We start from the raw sequence: 17,208 nt of genomic DNA, 5'->3' as shown, positions 1-17,208 counted from the left end.
ATGCATGTTACCAACACCAAATGCAGCGGGTTGATATGCAGTGCTTATATTCTTCAATACTGCATAGCGCGAATTCGAATAGGAAAATGAAGAAACACAGATGCACAGGACGGGTGCTACTCGCAGCTAAGCTTTATTCACAAAAGTTTCCATAGACATATACACAGCCGAGTGCCACGCGCAGGTGCACTGCACGTACGTTACAGTCACAGTTGTAGTTGTTAGAGCTGCGTTACAGTTGATATGCTTATACTTCTCCGTTATGACGGAAAATGCACGCACGTTTCACGAATCCAGGTGAATATGTGGGAGGGGTTCTTGGCAGTTCTTGAATAAGGTCATCATCACCATAATCAGTGAGCACCAGCAACTGGACAGTACTTGTTATCGGAAACGTTCGTGATCGCGGCTACGAACGGTCTAAGTGTAGAGAAGTGCGAGGTATAGTAGAGCTGGTGGACACCGCAGATGGCTTTTACGAAGAAATAATCTACGATGACTCTTCTCCTGGACGTGGCACCGAGGTCTTGTGATGCCCTGTCCACATCCAAGCCGGCTTTCATGTCGTCTAAGAACCAGGCGTTGTTGGGTTTTGATAAATCAATGTTGAAGTCACCGGTAACAATGAGGGACCTGGTCCTCTCGGCAGAGGTATTGTACGAAGCATTGACCAAGATTTTTGCATAATCCACGTGGTCGACGTTTTCGACCACGTGGACGACAGTATGGTAGCGCAGCGTCTTCCAGAGGTATTCTGTCTTCAGCTCCCTAACTTTCCTTGCGTCGGCTGCTGTGGTGTAGTGGTTACGGTGTTCGGCTGCTGAGCCGAAGGTCGCGGGTTCGATCCCAGCCGCGGCTGTCGCATTTCGATGGAGGCGAAATGCTAGAGACCCGTGTACTGTGCGATGTCAGTGCAGGTTAAGGAATTCAAGATGGTTAAAATTTCCCGAGCCCTTCACTATGGCGTCTCTCATAATCATGTGGTGGTTTTAGGATGTAAAACAACAACAATTACTATTATTATCACTTTCCTTCCGTGTCAACGTGTATGTTCGCGGTTACTGCGTTGACTAAGACTCTGTTATCACCTGTGGTACATACCAGTATAACATGAACTCTGCTATACGGGTATGTGCCACACGTGACTGAGAGAAAGGGTTTCATGACGTACGCGACAGGAATTTTGCGTTATTCGTGTCATCATTAGTGAATCGTGTTCGTCATACGCTCATCCTATGCTATGCAAATATATGATGCTACAACCTATGAGACGACCGGTTGAGCGCACAGACGTAGGCGGCTATGTAGATAGATACGTAGATAGAAACGCCCAAAGTGCCTGAGGTTCGCTAAGAAATGCTTCGCATTTAAAAAGCGTTACTTTCGCAGCCTCGAGGTTCGTTCGCAAATACTGCGAAGCTTTCGATACAACAAGCGCGTTCTATTTTGTTGCCGAGTCGTTAATTCCAGCCCGCTTCTGTGCATAGGTGTAATACACTACTACATATTGCTTTTGGGGATTCAACTCTCACAGGTTCTGGTTAAGGTCCACTCCCTGCGCATAGTATGGTGCATCTGCATTCAGCACAAGCGGTAAAGAAAAGACTGGTATCCTAGGATAGGCATCGACGATATTATTTTCACAAACTCATCATAAGCCCTTTCGCAGTTGCCATTTCACTGGAACGGTTTACTCTCTGGGTCAGCGCGTCACACATCTAGTTTTAATAGCAAAGTTTTTACGTAGCATTGGAAGTGTTCGGCCAGACCCAGGAAAAGAAGAAATGAATGCCGGCCGTAGGTCTTCACCAATATTGAGGTTAACTCAACGGACTCTTGCAGTGTGTTTTTCGTAGACCCGCCAATGAAACTTCCGAGGAGCACTATCGCTTCTTGGAATAAGGCATTCTCTTAAGGTTCACTTTGGGACTTGCAGCACTGAGAGCTTACCAAAGAAGGGACAGGCGAGCCCGCCTTTCCATCTTATATAAGTTATTTCCTGTATTGGCTGCTCGTTTTCTCTGCGCTAGTCCTCTGCGCTAGTCCTTTGCGCTAGTCCTGCGCTAGTACTCTCTGCGCTAGTCCTTGTGTGTGTTGTGTGACTGGAGCAGTCACAATAGGCAGATCGGGAATCTGTTCTTCGTCTTGGAAACACATTATTCCATAATATGTAATAAAACAGACTGAGGTTTAACTCTTTTGATATTGAACCCACTCATCACGAAAGAAACCTATGTTTGGCTTGATTTTGCAAAGACAATGTACACAGATGGCGGTGCAGTTGCCTCGATCTTGGCACGCTTCCACTCCTGGTAATCTTCTATATAAAGTGGCTCCCTATGACTGGCCTCCAATTGCTCTGGTGTTTCTTGCAGGCAATGTTAAGCAATGCGTAGTGGTCTTTTTATGACAAGGAGTTTACTATTATAATTGATTGGATACAATTAAGCTTGGTTCTATTCCATGTATTCTTCTCTGTTTGTGTTTTGATGAGCTTTTAGTGAGGTTATGTGAAGCGAAGTGTTGGCATAAAAAATCAGCTGCGAACGTGCTCTTGTTTGTGCATATTCTCTTGCCCGGGTCCTGTTTTGTGCTTAAAGATACCTTTCCTAGCGATGCGGCGCATTGCTCAACAGCAGACACTGCTAAGCTGTCTTGCTCGTTGCTCAACGTCCAGTGGCTTACTATAACCGCACTATAACTGGTGGCTTACTATAACCGCACTATAACCGGTGGCTTTCTTGCGGCACCTTGCAGCAAGAAAGGAAAGAAACAGGGAAAGTCGCGGAACTTGCACCAAGTCACACAAGGCTGGTTCACAGCAAAGCTGGCGGGCAAACAGCTGGTGCTGAATTGGCTAGGCTTTTATCCTCTTACCTCTCTCTTTCGTACCCCTTGGTATAACACACTCAATATGGCTATTCTTCCTCTGCTTTTTTTCGATCTTTTTGTGTCTTTTTCTTTGTATCGTTCCATCTTTGTCTATTTCTTTCACTGCCTTTCTATCTTTCCTTTCTTTTCTTTCTTTCTCTCTAATTTTCTGTTTTTCTTTCTATGTCTTTCTCTCTCTCTCTTTCTCTATGTAGTCCTTCTTTCGCTTTCTCTCTCTTTCTCTCTTTTTTTTCCTTTCTTTGTATCTATTTTTCTCTTTCCTTTCTATCGCTTTCCTCCCTCTCTTTCTGTCTTTCTCTCTCTTTGTAGTCGCTCTCTCACCCATCAGAATGATTGTATCCCACACCGGACAAACCGGCGCACGTGTTCTGGGAGCGAAGCAGAAGACGACGAAGAGCAAGAGGAGGACGAAGGGAGAATGAGGCGGTTCATGATAATCATATTTTTCTGTCAACGACGCAGGGCCAACCTCAAGCGTGACAGCACTGCTGTAAAAGGTACAATGCAGGAAAGCCCACAATGTGCACACAGCTACTACACCTACAAAAAAAACATGGTTGATCCCTTGGTCATAAGAATCGGAATACGCTTCAAAATTGGCTAGTGCGAAAATCGACACGGACTAAGAAGGAACACTGATGTACAGGACAGGCTGTACAGGACAGGCCTGTACATCAGTGTTCCTTCTTAGTCCGTGTCGATTTTCGCGCTAGCCAATTTTGAAGATTATGAACCAACTAGCCCAACAACGTATACTCTTAAGGAATCGGAATAACACGAAAGTAAAGCGTGCCCTTACAGAAGTAACTGAATGCTTACTCTACATTGATATAAGAGAGTTTGCACAATGATATTGATGTCTGGCAGCTAATGGCACCGTTTAAGGTATGCACCCACTTTGATGATTGGTGGTACATCTCCATCTCGACGACTAACGTCCATGGTAAATGATTAAACAAACCCATGTGGCAGCTGTAGTAGTTAACGTTGAAAGCGTAATCAGAGAACGAGGTGTGATAGCCGGAAGAGCGTCGCATATTGGACGCAGAACTTGATCGCCATCACGCGGCATGTTAAAATGTGATTGAACACCACGGCCGGACTAGAGGGAAACGCAAAGCGCGTCTTGCCGCTTCGGTAGCCCGGCTATGGTGGCTAGAATAGCCCGGCGTCAATTTTTCTCGGGGCGAGCGTGTGGGCGTGAAACGCGGTGTTACAGCCAGGTGAGGCAGGCGCGCGTCGCAGAGCTATTTTTGGCTTGTATTAGCGTGATGCCGTGAGCAAGGCCGACGCCTTTACAACGCTTGGGCAAAGGTCGCCACCTCACGGTGTGTTAAGGCATTGACAAAATTAAACTTCTATTGAAAACGCGCCGAACGAGACGGACGCGTAACGCGTGGCAGGTGCTAGTCGCGGAGGCCGCAGCAATGAAGAATTACTTTACCTTACCACTCCCAGAGGTCAACACCACCCAGGCGATGGGAGAGTGGTAGATATAAAAGGCGCGTTCGTGAAGCCTCCAGAGTCTGTGACCGTGGCGCAGTGGATAGGGTGCCCGGCATCTGTTGCGAACCGAGCGGTCGTGGGTTCGACGCCCGTTAACGGTACCTTTTCTTCTTTGCCATCTGGTCGTGTACATTTTTTCGACGTCATTTCCGTGACGGAAATACGTCACGGAAGTCTTGGTGGACCCCGGCATAAAACATTTTCGTGTTAAACACGTCGATCTACCTCCTAACGCTTGGCTCAAAGCCATAAAATACAGAAGTACTCGCCGACTGCTTCGCATGAAACAGATCCCCACAACGCGTGGGATCTGCCGAATTTTCTTAAAGCTATCGCATTTAAATTATCAATGTCTGTTGTCTCTGTTTCTGGGTAGATGTAAACTTTCAATCACCTGTGGTGCATACCCGTACACCGCGGCCCATGGTAAACGGGTATGTGCCCCACGTGTTTCGAGGAAAGGGCTTGATGACGTACGTGACAGGATTTTCACGTTATTCATGTCATGACCCGACAGTCATATTCGCCAAATCCTCTCACCCTCCCGTGACAATTTCGGTCTACACCAAGTTAAGGAGGCGATCACGAGAGCAGCCAGACGTAGGCGGATAGATAGATAGATAGATAGATAGATAGATAGATAGATAGATAGATAGAAACGCTCAAAATGTCTAAGGTTCACTAAGAAATGCTTCGCATTTAGTAAATAATTGTAGCACGGTAGGGCGCATACAAGTGCGCCAGCGAAAAGAAGACGAGGACGGCTGTTGTTGGTGCTCGTGCTTGCTCTGCGGTCCAAGCTTCACTGCCTCAACGTTAAACGCATACCACCAAGTGGTGGATAGTGCTGGTTTTCTTCTCCTTCCTGGCCCACCATAACGGGAATCTACGTTCACCATCAACAATGCCGAACGATGTTACACCGCAGAATGCTACCACACGCCAAGCTGTCCGCTGTCCCGGTGTTCCAAGAGAGCGGGAACCCGTCATTGTCAGCGGTACTGATGAGCAAGACGTCGAGGACTGACCTTTTTATAACGAGTGAGTGTCAACAGCGAGTGGGATGACAACGACAAACTCGTACCTGAGAGAAGTAGCGGAACTCTGGTTGAACAACCACTAGGCTGAGATTTCAAACTGGGCCTCTTTCAAAACTACCTTCGCGCACGCATTCGGCCGACCAACCGTGCGCGAGCTCCTCGCAGAAGAGCGCCTGAGTGATCGCGACCAACTGGCTGGCCTAACCCATTGTTACGGTTTTGTCTCAAGCGAGTACATTGTTGGTTGATGGAACATTCTTTTTTATATGGTGGCGTTCTGCAGCTCTGAACAACTGACGAAGCGCCTTGTCGAGTCGTAGCGCTATGATATGGCCCAGAACATTATCGTTGTTTACGACATGGAGCTTGTCGAACGCGAAGGCGTGTGTGGAAATGCGAAGTGGCCACTTTTACGGGCTTTTACCGATGACCTGAACGCAAGCTTTCGAAACCCTTAAATAAACGTGTGATGTTTGTGGACCGCCAATAATGAGCACGTATTTTCACAGGAACAAAATACACTGAGAATTAGCCGATGGATACCCGATTCGTCGTGTTGTTTTGATTACCAAACAGAAGGGAATTACCAGGAGTGCTACGGTCGTACTCATTCGGGAGTGCTAGTGGAGCCACAGTATATTATTCGCAGTGCGGTGTGAAGTCGCGTTGTCAACCTTGAGAAGAAGATCACAGGCACCAAACGGCTGCCAGGCAAGCTGCATTGAGGAGGCTAAAGATCTTGCAAATCGCATGCACAATGAGAATCAGTGAGACTTGGGTTAGCGAATCACGGGAAGCATCAAGTCGCGAAATGAGAGGGCTGGTACATTTTATGTTTGCGTGTGCGTGTGATGTGCACAACTTATTCTCTTTTCGTTAGCAATGAGCAAACTGGGGCTGAAGGCGAGAAGGCCCGAGGAAGGCTTCGAGTCCTCGGTGCAGTTTGCCATCATGTAAGAGATAATGAAGTAGATAAGAGTATAAACGCAAAATATCGGGTGCCCTTTCAAACATTTCAGCGATCACTGCTAGCCGAAACTGCCCCTGCCCCTGGCCGTAAGGTAGCGCAACAACGTGCTTTAGCTAAGTAACCTAACCTAGGTCAGGAGTAAGAAAACTTCGTTAAATAAGTATTAACATCTCAAAGCTTATATATAACATCTAATCTTAAAACCATCGTTTTCAGTCCTCTCAAATGTGGTTCATTATTTGCAATGTAGGCGGCACGAAGCTGCACCCGCAGCTTGCGTTAGCTGCCTTTGCGAACATGGCTTTAAATGCGAAGCATTTCTTACCGAACTTCTGCGACTTTGAGCGTATCTATCTATCTATCTATCTATCTATCTATCTATCTATCTATCTATCTATCTATCTATCTATCTATCTATCTATCTATCTATCTATCTATCTATCTATCTATCTATCTATCTATCTATCCATCCATCCATCCATCCATCCATCCATCTATCTATCTATCTATCTATCTATCTATCTATCTATCTATCTATCTATCTATCTATCTATCTATCTATCTATCTATCTATCTATCTATCTATCTATCTATCTATCTATCTATCTATCTATCTAGCCGCCTACGAATTTGTTCTCTCCTGGCCGTTTCCTTTCGAGGATGGACACCAAAATTGGTATGGCGTAACATGGCTTTATGAAGAACATAAATAACAGGCCACAACATGAAAATCATGATATCCATGTTACGAACGACATGATTTACATGCCACGGTCTTGGTGCTCTTGCGGCCGTTTCGTTAATTTCATATACACCAAAATTGGTATGGCGTGACAAGAGTGCATGACGAACATAAGTCACAGGTCGAAACGTGCAAATCATGGCACGCATGCCGTGTACAGCATGATTTACATTCCACGCTCATGGTGCGCATCCGGCCGTTTCGCTAGATTGATATACACCAAAATTGGCATTGTGTGACGTGACTGTGTAACGAAGACAATTAACAGGAGTTAACATGAAAATCATGACACGCATGTCATGTACAGCATGACTTCCGTGGCATGCTCATGGTGCGCTTCCGGCCCTTTTGCTAGCTTGATATGCAGCAAAATTGGTATCGCGTGACGTGACTGTGTGGCGAATACAAATAACATGTGGCACCATGAAAATTATGACAAGCATGTCATGCACAGTATGACTTACGTGCCACGCTCATGGTGCGCTCGTGGCTGTTTCGCTAGCCTGATATACACCAAAATTGGTGTCTCGCGACATGACTGTGTGAGAAACACAAATGACAGGTGATAACATGAAAATCATGACACGCATGTCATGCACAGCATGACTTTTGTGCCACGCTCATGGTGCGCTGGCGGCCGTTTCGTAGCTTGATCGACATCAAAATTGGCATTGCCTGACATGACTATGTGGCGAACACAAATAACAAGATTTAACAGGAAAATCATGACACGCATGTCATGTAAAGCACGACTTACGTGCCGCGCTCATGGTGCGCTCGTGGCTGTTTGGCTAGCTTGATATACACCAAAATTGGTGTCTCGCGACGTGACTGTGTGGCGAACACAAGTAACAGGTGGTAACATGAGGATCGTGACATGCATGTCATGCACAGCATGACATACGCGCCATGCTCATGGTGCGCTGGCGGCCGTTTCGCGAGATTGATCGACATCAAAATTAGTTCTGCGCGACATGACTAGGTGACGAACAAAAATAACAGGAGTTAGCATGAAAATCATGACACGCATGTCATGTAAAGCATGACTTACGTGCCACGCTCATGATGCGCTGGCGGCCGTTTCGCTAGCTTGTATAGACCAAAATTGGTATTGCGCGACGTGACTGTCTGACGAACACAAATAACAGGAGTTAATAAGAAAATCATGACACGCATGTCATGTAAAGCATGACTTACGTGCCACGCTCATGGTGCGCTGGCAGCCGTTTGGCTAGCTCGATATACACCAAAATTGGTATTGCGCGACGTGACTGTGTGACGAACATAAATAAGAGGTGGTAACACCAAAATCATGATATGCATGTCATGTGGGGCATGATCTCCGCGAGTGCGCCACGCCACGCTCGTGGTGCATTCGCGGCGTTTTGTTAACTAGATATGTACCAAAATTGGTATGGCATGACAGGAGCGCGTGACGAACATAAATAGCAGGTCACGCATTGTGTATATGCAGCAGAATATATGTTCCATTAGCCTGGCATACACCAGGTTGTACACGCATGCATGTATGACAACCTCGCGATGTATAGCGAACTAGATGTCACGGCATGAATGACTTCATTAGCCTAAATGACAAACACGACGATGTATGCAGCTCTTTGCTGGCTGCTTCGCATTACATCGATTCCCACATTGCGTGAGGTCTGCCATTTTTTTATTGCGAGAGCAATTGTAGAGCCACGACATGTCGGCGGGTATTCGCCGTCGCCGTCATGTTTCGTATAACGTTGAAACTGATAACATCGGCCCACAAGTCGGATGTTCTACGTACATGTAAAAGCCTACGAACGCGGCTACACCAGAGATGAAATGAGCCGGTCATCATCGTCTGCGCAAAGGGCTCATGCGATAACATCGCCCGCTGTGCCAGGGCTATGGTCGATGCCTTCTCGAGCAGAGAGGAAACGTCCTGCCAGTCTTTTGTGAGCGAAGGAGCAGGAAGATGTTTCGGAAGGCTCCGTCACTCGGCCAACAACTGTGAGCTTCGGTAAAAAAGGGCGCGCTATCGCGACGGACATTGGTAGATGGCTTCTACCCATGCGCGTGCTGTGCCCTCAGCGCTTACTTCGCAGTGATACACCATACAGTACGAAAACCGCTTCGCTCCCTGGAGCGGCCGTATTCTCTTACGAGAGAGTTTTGTAGAGTTACGCGAGATCGGATCTTGAAGAAGTTAGCTGCTGGCCTTACTTCGCAGAACATTCCCATTCGTTGTTATCGCATTCATTGCTCCGTCATTGCACGAATTTGAGCTTTTTTTCTTTGCAACAGAACAAACACCGATAAATATGGCTGCATGGTGTCAACGCGTACGCACTGCAAGGAAAAAAAAAGAACAATATTACGTGCTACTCATTTTGGTTAGTGTCTGGTTACCAAAAATATTAAGCTCTTCCACAACTTGCTCTTCGTAGAGTCGCGCCTATCACGACTCCCCGTAGACAGAATCATCTTCAAAAAAAGAGTTAGCGCGTACGTTTAATCAGGGTTATATGTGTGACAGCTGAGGACTCACGAAAAGAAGAAACATGCAATCTTTTTTTTTTGTTTTTAGAGTGCGCATACGTTTCAGGAAAGCGAGAGTGGAAGCTCGAATTCTTTGGGTGCATGGCTGATGCGTACAGAAGTCGCAACGTGGAGTGAGGATATTGCATCTCGATGATATAACATAAGGCGGGATTTGTATGTTACACTGCCTGCAACTCAGAATATTGCATTGTTAGGCCTTAAATAAAAATAAAACAAGATTACAGAGCTTGGTATCCTGTATCAGCACTGTTCACTACTTTACATGGTCTTCATAGGAATACAATATTATTTTCTAGCTTTGATTCCCTCCAGGTGGCACCACCTACCGCCTATTTCATGCCTACTGCTCTGTCGCAGACCCATTTGCTAACATACGGTACGGTACGAAGTTTAAAGCATCCGAACATGTGCTACCCCTTAAGGCGACACCGCAGGGTGCTTCCACGAGGGGACAATTAGACCAAGCCTAACCACCGCATCCCACGCTCTCCGGACCGCCCTAAGTACACGATGAGTGAGTATGAACTTTATTGAGGTCCTGAGAAGAAAGGAAGGGCTGCCGAAGGCCCCGCAAATCAATCTGGCAGCTCCAGCCAGGTCGGGGTCGGTAGACAGAGTCCTTCGGCAACGGCCCGGGCCCTCTGGGCAGCCTTGAGCTGAACGATAAGCTCTGTGCTTCTGAGAGCTGAGTTCCATGAGGTCTGGACAGAAAAGTGTGCCCGCGTTGGCAGGACACAGCTAGAGCATGTGTTCGAAATTATTATATACGTGGCCACAGTGTGGGCATACACTAGGAAAGTCAGGATTGATACTGCTTAGTGTCGTTGGTGTGATGCATGTTCGAGTGTGCAACTGTCTGTAAGTTAGTGCTTCTGCTCTGTTGGGCTTTGTGTGAGGAGGAGGAAAGTTCGACGTCCTAACCTATGATGTGAGGTGAGTTCGTAATATGACAAGAGCGGGTCTTTGTTGTCGAGGTTCCTGCAGGCTGCATTGAAGCGAGGGGGCGGACCGCAGAAGCGGAAAGTGAGTTCTCGCGCCAATTAGTGTGCCCGCTCGTTCGGGTTGCAGTCAGGAGTTCCGGAAATGTTTCCCCTGTGAGCCGGGAACAATGTGATGTGTGACGATGGGAAATTATCTTCTACCGTTTCTTGGTAGATGATGAAACGCCGAGCTCTTGCCGTTAAACATCTACCTGCTAATTCTATGCTCTGTTGCACCTGTAATTGATTGAGCGAACATCTGGAGACACACATCGATGCCATTTGCCCCGTAAATACGCAGATGACAGATAACGCTGCTACACTGTGTTCTAATTCGTGTACTAAGGATAACAATTCCTACATGCAGAACTCTCTTGCTGGCCGATTTCACAGCCCTGCGCTCATTAGCAACGATTTCCTCACGGCACATCAGACGAACCCGATGGCGTCACTTTCTTTCTTCTTTAGGTGGTATGTTCAAAGCCGACACGAGTGAGCCGACACGACACGACATGACACGAGTACAAAGCCGACACGAGCCAAAGTAGTATTGCGAAGTGTGCAACCCGGACGACGATGCCTGACGGCGTATAAAACCAATAACCTAACCAGAAGCGCTTCCTTCGGGTGGGACCTTATGATCATAGCTGCTGCTGCTGTGTGTGCTTCTCGCAAGAGGAAAAACAGCAGCGTAGAACTAAGTAGCCGCAAATCCACAAGTGACAATCGCATATGATTCTTTACTTTTCTGTGTTGACGAACACCTGAGGACTGTCAATGCAGACGTAACGTCAAGGATTGATCACATTTTACGTATAAATCATAGCATCACTCGATCGGTTATACGAGTCGTCGCTCTCATGCGTCACGTCTTCCGATGCAGGATTTGTCGAGAGTCCGACAGAGGACTTAGATGTGCCGGTCAGCCCTCGACGTGGTGACTTAGTGATCGGCGTCGACCCGACGAGCACGTCGTGCAGCGTCCACGAGCGTCGCGGTGTTGCGGTTGTGGTCTCGTTGCTCATCTCGTGGTGGCTGGATGCAACCAAGTACAGGAGGACTCCAAGTCCCGTCAGAAAGAGTATACCCAGGTAGACAGCCACGAATGGCCAGAACGAGTGGTGGCTTGCGTTCAACTCGTGGGTCTTATCAGCGAAATTCGGCGCCGCAGCAGTGGACTTGGCATACCGCACCGGCACTGCTTGACCCACGTGGTGACCTTGCTGGCGACGCTGAGTGCTCTCCGGCTTCGTTGACGGGTGGCCATTCACTAGTGCTTTGGTGTTGGATGCCCTTCTGAAGGCGTGTGCGGGCAGACACGACCTGAACGGCACTAGGAAGGTGGAATGAGGCGTCTTCTTCCGTTCGCTTGTTTCTGCCCAGATTCTTGGTTCCAACCCACTACGGGAGATCATCCATAAAACCAGCGGAATATAGTGGCAAGTTTTGAATTGAATAGACACGAAGAATGAGAAATGGGTTGGTCGCCTAAGGTTTAAAGAAAAAAATTACAGCATATTCACGGGGTGAATGATGACGAGTGGGGCGACGCTCCGGAGGGCTTCATCGGTAAACCGTCAATACGAGTAATTCGCCCCACTAAAGAAAACACGTGAGAAATGTTAAACATCAAACTTTCTCGCGTCGGCTGCTCAACAGTCACCTGTGAAGCGCACGGCGGTGGCCATTTCTCCTGATGTAGGGCTTGGCTGGAGAAGTTCCAGAGGGATGGCCTCGGGACTAAGGCCTCGCAGTCGGCGACTGTAGCGGTGGACAGGTGTATCCACTGCAGGAACAGGTTGCGGGATCGGACTGGCAGAACCACTTCGTGAAGGGGTGGTGAGCATCAGGCGTTGAAGTCCGAAGAGCCGAAGACCCGAGCGTCGTATTCCTCAGCGAAATCGTGGTTGCTGCTCGAGCTTCCCACTTCGTCGTCCTCAGTTATCTAGCAGGCCTTGAACACATCCGAAGAACCGAAGACCCGAGCGTCGTCTTCCTCAGAGAAATCGTGGTTGCTGCTCGAGCTTCCCACTTCGTCGTCCTCAGTTATCTAGCTGGCCTTGAGCAGTGTTTTCAATATATACAAGAACCGCCATCTAGCGGACACTCCACGAACTAATCATATACAAGTACCGCCATCTAGCGGACACTCCACGAGCTGAACGAGAGGTGGCTACTACATACATCGGGGACGCACGACCCACGGTTTAAGGAGCTTCGCCCCTAAAATTGAAGAATGACTGGTATATATAGAATAAAGATAAGAATAATATGTGGCGACGCAATTGGTATTGTTTAACGGTTGCGTTCTCCAGCGGCTCCTAGTGGGCCGTCCTCTTATAAACGCCGCTCGCTCTCGGAGCCCGTGCTCCTGCCTTGACTGTCGCCATAGCGAATTGTCGCCGAGTCCCGTCCAATAAACCGCTTAACAAATTGGTGGAGAGTGCTGTGCTCCCATTCGATGCCTCTGGAGCTTCGATCCCGTACCCTACCAGCTACCATGCCTCAAGACGCCGCCCAGCAGACGCCTCCGCCTACACCGACCTCATGTCCCGTTGTCCTTCGTATCCGCGACCCCCCAGTCTTCACTGGCGCAGATGGGACCGACGTGGAGGACTGGCTCGCGATCTATGAACGCGTGAGTGTCCCCAATAAATGGGACGAGGCGGGAATATTGACCAACTTGGTTTTCTACCTCGCGGGTGTGGCCGGCCTGTGGTACAACAACCACGCATCCGATTTTACGACGTGGTCCGACTTCAAGACCGCCATCATCAACGTGTTTGGCCGCCCTGCCGTTCGTAAGCTGCAGGCCGAACAGCGTTTGCGAGAACGAGCTCAGCAGGCCGGCGAAACCTTTACCAGCTACATTGAAGACATCCTCGATTTGTGCAAGAAAGCCGAAGCCACCATGTCGGAATCTGACAAGATGAGGCACATTATGAAAGGCATCGACGACGATGCCTTCACGATGCTGCTCGCCAAAAACCCCAGCACAGTGGCCGATGTCATCACGCTCTGCCAGAGCTACGAGGAGCTGCGCCGGCAGCGGTCGATGACCCGTCGCCTTCCATCCCGCGACGCCGAGCTCGCTGGCCTGTCGACCGTATCCGACCACTCCGCCTTGCTCGCAGAGGTGAAGTCATTCGTGCGCGAGGATATTGCGCGCCAGTTCTCTCTGCTGGACTTTGCTCAACCTCAGTACGTTCAACAGCCATCAACCACTCTTCTCCCTCCCCTCCTTCGAGCGATTGAGCAAGAAATCGCGGAGGTCATGCCTGAGTACCACCAGCACCATCCAGCTCCTGCAACACTCAGTTACGCCCAAGTTGTCGCCAGGACGTTCCCAGTAATACCTACGGCAGCCCCACACAGTTACGCCGAAGCCGCCGCTAGACATCAGTCCTTCGAAGCGGCTGTGCCGGCTACCTACGCCGACGTCATGCAGAGGCCACGACTGCAGCCAACGATGCAGTCATACCAGTCGCCACCCCGTCAATCACGTCCTGCGCCATGGGCGGGCCCTGCTCCAGCAAACCGATGGCGTACACCTGACAACCGCCCCATATGCTTCGCATGCGGTTACGCCGGCCACGTGGCGCGTTACTGCAATCGCGTCCATCCTCCTCAAGTCGTGTCGCCCGCCACCAGCCAGTCAAACCGCACATTTTACGCCCCACCTACGCCTCTGTCGCCGACGTCACGCCAGGCTCCATCTACTCGGCGCTCTCCGTCACGGCGTCGCTCACTGTCGCCGATGCGCCCACGTCCGGTCGCACGCGACCAGGAAGACTAGTCGTCGCAGTCCAGGAGGCAAGGGCTGCGACGCTATCGAACTGCGAAAGCCCTCAGCGAAGCCCATCGAACGTGATAGACGTGTTTGTCGACGGTGTTCCCGCATCTGCCCTTGTCGACACTGGAGACGCCGTATCCGCTATGGACCAAAAATTGAGCCGATTACTACGAAAAGTGAGGACGCCACTTTCTGGGATGTCTCTCCGTACAGCCAGCTCCCAGAGTATTCATCCTACAGCAATATGCACAGCTCGCGTCGTCATTCAGGACGTTCTGTACGATGTCGAGTTCATTATAATTGCTGCATGCTCTCACGACGTCATCCTGGGATGGGAATTTCTCTCCCGCCACGACGCCGTAATTCATTGCGCACAAGCCGAAATCGAACTCTCCCCGTTCTCAATCTGACGCCGGCAGACACTTCATCGGTATCGAGCAAGATCCTCGTCAAAGACGATACCAAAGTGCCTCCAAACTCGTCGACGGCTGTGTCAGTCGACTGCGCCGGTCTCTCCGGCACCATTGCACTCATTTCGCCATCTGACCACGTTTGCACAAGGAGAGGCTTGCTGGTACCTTTCGCGACCGTCCAGGTCACTCAGGGCATTACCGCTATTTTTGTTCACAACCCATCTCCATATATTGCTAGGTTGGTGCGAGGGGAATGTCTTGGCAGAGTGGAACTCCTCGAAGACGCACAAGTTATGGACGCAACCGATGACACGCACTGTCCCAGTTCCGGCACGCCCAGTGCTGTTTCCACGTCCGATTCGTCACCTGCTGATGTGTTTAGGTCCTCCATTGCTGACGACCTCACATCGGTCGAGCGTTCCCAACTTCTGTGCCTGCTGGAAGAATTTTGTTCTTCTTTCGATGTCGGGCAAACTTCTCTCGGCCGCACTTCCGCTGTTACGCATCGCATCGACACCGGCGCCCAACCACCATTGCGGCAACGTCCATATCGCGTGTCTCCCGCAGAACGGCGGGTCAATAATGAGCAAGTCGACGATATGCTTCGACGCGACGTTATTCGGCCCTCGGACAGCCCATGGGCGTCTCCCGTTGTTCTCGTTGCGAAGAAGGACGGTTCCGTGCGGTTCTGTGTGGACTACCAACGGCTCAACAAGATCACTCGCAAGGATGTTTATCCGCAGCCGCGAATCGACGACGCGATTGACAGCTTGCAAGGAGCCGAATTTTTTACGTCTCCTGATTTGCGCTCGGGGTACTGGCAAGTACCCATGGCGGATGACGCTCCACCGAAGACAGCCTTTGTCACGCCCGATGGCTTGTACGAGTTCAACGTCATGCCGTTTGGTCTGTGTAATGCGCCCGAGAACTTCGAGCGCATGATGGACACCGTTCTGCGCAACTTGAAATGGCACACGTGCTTGTGTTACCTGGACGACGTCGTGGTTTTCGCTCCGGACTTCTCCACGCATCTCCAACGTCTAAGGCATGTTTTGACGCGTTTGCGCAACGCCGGCCTCCAACTGAATCTGAAGAAGCGCCGATTTGCAGCACGGCAGCTGACAATCCTCGGCTACGTCGTGCCCAAGGACGAAATCCTTCCCGATCCGGCCAAGCTTCGGGCCGTGGCCGAATTTCCCAAACCTACGTCCGTAAAAGAACTGCGCAGTTTCGTAGGACTGTGTTCGTACTTTCGACGCTTCATACGAAACTTCGCCACCATCATATCGCCGCTGACGAAGCTCCTTAGAAGTAACGGACCCCTGAATTCGTGGTCGTCCGAGTGTGACGACGCGTTCGCAAAGCTCCGTCGTTTGTTGACGTCTCCTCCCATACTACGCCACTACGATCCTACGGCCCCAACGGAGGTACACACGGACGCCAGCGGTGTAGGCCTCGGCGCTGTCCTTGCGCAGCGCAAACCAGGGTACCCCGAATATGTCGTGGCATACAAGCCGTAGGCTTACCAGTGCCGACCAAATACTCAGTCACGGAAAAAGAGTGCCTGGCTATCATATGGGACCTTACAAAGTTTCGACCTTATTTGTATGGTCGCCCATTTGATGTCGTCACCGACCATCATGCACTATGCTGGCTGTCGTCATTGAAGGATCCCTCAGGCCGTCTCGCCCGCTGGGCACTTCGCCTGCAGGACTACGACATCCGCGTGCTGTACCGCAACGGACGCCAGCATGCTGACGCCGACGCCCTCTCGCGCTCCCTCTTGCCTGACGACAATACCCCCTGCTCAGTACCTCACATGGCTGTTGCTTCAATCAACGTTCACACGATTGCTACCGAACAGCGCAAGGATAAATGGATCACGTCGCTAATCGACTTGCTCACTGATCCGTTGGCAACACCATCCTCGCGCGTTGCGCCGTCAAGCCCACCATTTCGCCATTCGTGACGACCTCCTGCACCGACGCAATTACAACGCCGACGGCCGCCAGTGGCTACTAGTGATACCCCGCAGTCTGCGTTCTGAAATATGCGAAGCCTTCCACTCTGACCCGGAATGCGCGCACTCTGGGGTATCCAAAACTTACCACCGCATTCGACAACGATACTTCTGGCGTGGGATGTACCGCTACGTGCACAAGTTTGTTCGCTCCTGCCTCGATTGCCAACGCCGAAAACCTGCAACGCACGTGTCGCCAGCAGGTCTACAACCACTACTTTGCCCTAACCGTCCGTTTGGACGCGTGGGCAGCGATTTGTATGGACCACTTCCTCTGACTTCGGCTGGTAACCGCTGGGCCA

This window comes from Rhipicephalus sanguineus, chromosome 6 (genome assembly GCF_013339695.2).
Source record: "Rhipicephalus sanguineus isolate Rsan-2018 chromosome 6, BIME_Rsan_1.4, whole genome shotgun sequence".
Lineage (NCBI taxonomy): Eukaryota > Metazoa > Arthropoda > Arachnida > Ixodida > Ixodidae > Rhipicephalus > Rhipicephalus sanguineus.
The sequence above is the reverse complement of the archived record's forward strand: the minus strand, read 5'-3'. Positions refer to the sequence as shown.